Source organism: Macaca fascicularis, chromosome 2 (assembly GCF_037993035.2).
Source record: "Macaca fascicularis isolate 582-1 chromosome 2, T2T-MFA8v1.1".
Taxonomy (NCBI): domain Eukaryota; kingdom Metazoa; phylum Chordata; class Mammalia; order Primates; family Cercopithecidae; genus Macaca; species Macaca fascicularis.
In genome coordinates, this window is record NC_088376.1 from 47,012,177 (window position 1) to 47,014,152 (window position 1,976).

Here is a 1,976-nt window from a genome sequence, read left to right on the forward strand (position 1 = left end):
ATTAAGAGATAAATTAAGTAGTTATGTGCCGTTTCCATTTTTCATGTAATGATCACTGACATTTGATATGAATTACCTTTACCGGCAGCTAATCTCCATCTTATTTCTATTTAGCTTGAGTTTCTGGGGATAACTGAGATTCTTTATTCTCTATACTACTGCTGGCACCTTCAGAAGCCAATGAAGGTGTATAAATGGAATATTTTTCGTGTTAGAACATCATGCCAGGGGATGAGGTCTTGGAGCTTTCTCCAGGATAGAATGACTTTCTTCATAGCACCAACATTGTAAATAAGACATTATTATCAATACGGTATTGAACCATCACCAGATTGTGGATCCACAATTATATTGTTTCTCTGTGAAATATCATTTTTGGCAAGCAGCCTTTGAATGAACTTTGGAATGCCATTCACTATAATATAAATGATATTTTAGTAATATCAGTTATTGTGTGTATATATATATATTTTAAAGGCAAATTTTAAAGTCTAATTTGTTCTTAAATGTAACATTATCAGGTGAAATATATTATCTAATAAATTATTCCATGAAAAAATTCAGCAAATGGCTGAGAGAAAAAAAATCTTAGATACAACAAGGTTGAGTGTATTCTAATAGCATGTGGATAAATTACTCAAATGTATAATCTAAGAGTAGGAAAATAGAATATAAAGTGAAATGGTGCATACATTAACATGACATGAATTATATTGTTTTTAGATATAGAGTGTCTGTTTCTCAATTTATAGATGGATACAGAGGTTCAGTGAGTGCTTTCCTGGCTTCCTACTATTATGAAAACAGCCAATAATTATCTTAATACTTCCTGAAATGATCTACAAGTAACTCAAGTTGATGACAACTTGATTGGTGCCAAACGACTTGGCAAAGAGTCCGAGACTTCTTTGAATACAGCCATTTGTGCTGACCTGCTCTGTAACTCAATATAATGTGATCTGACTGATGCTGCATAACGTTAGGCACCTAGTACCAAATTGGGAAGCATTGCTCTCTCATTCTCATCAACATGAGAAAAAATATGGCTCTGAACTTTATGTGTTGAAAGGGATTCATTTTCTTCTAGCTATTTGCTCGTTTAACATGAGATCATTGAGCCTGGGACAACTGGCCTATGTAAATGAGCCAGATATGCCCAGAGGGACTGTTGATGCTTCACCAACCAGAGCCGATAAATGACAGAGAGTTGAAAACAGAGACAGGATTTTTTCCAGGTGTAATTTCCCTGTGAAGTGATAATTTAGCGAAATCTACTCCTGTATTCTAAATATCACTGTTTTTAAAGGCTCTTTAGTCTCAACTCTTTCCATTCCTACCTGTTATTAAGGACGAAAAGATAATCCACTTATTTACTTAAAATTATCCTTATGAGGTTGGGCATGGTGTCTCACACCTGTAACCCAAGCACTTTGGAATGCTGAGGCAGGAGGATTGCTTGAGGCCAGAAGTTCAAGACCAGCTTGTGCAACTGAGTGAGGCCCTGTCTCTACAAAATTTTTAAAAATTAGCTTGCATGGTGGCACACCTCTAGTCCTAGCTATACAGGAGGCTACAGCCAGAGAAGAGCTTGCACGGAAGCATTTCCAGCTGCAGTGTACTAGAATCACACCACGCAGTTCAACCCCAGCCGCAGAGTGAGGGGGTCTCCAAAAAGAAATCCCAGTGACATTTATGGAAGTAGATTATTTCCCTAAACATGCCAATTTAACAATCTTTGCCAAGCAGTAAACCGACATGGTGGTGGGATTTGGGACAGCATGGCATGACTTCTAGTTGTTATCATGGTGACATTTTTGTGAGCTTTCTATTTCAATATGTATTACATGGATCAATTTTTTTCTATTTTGGTACAATCTTCTTTTCATTGCCACATGATGAACTTACTTTTCTGAAAAGTATGTTATTTTTAGTTGCTTAAAAAGATCATGTTGGCCAGGTGTGGTGGCTCACGCCTG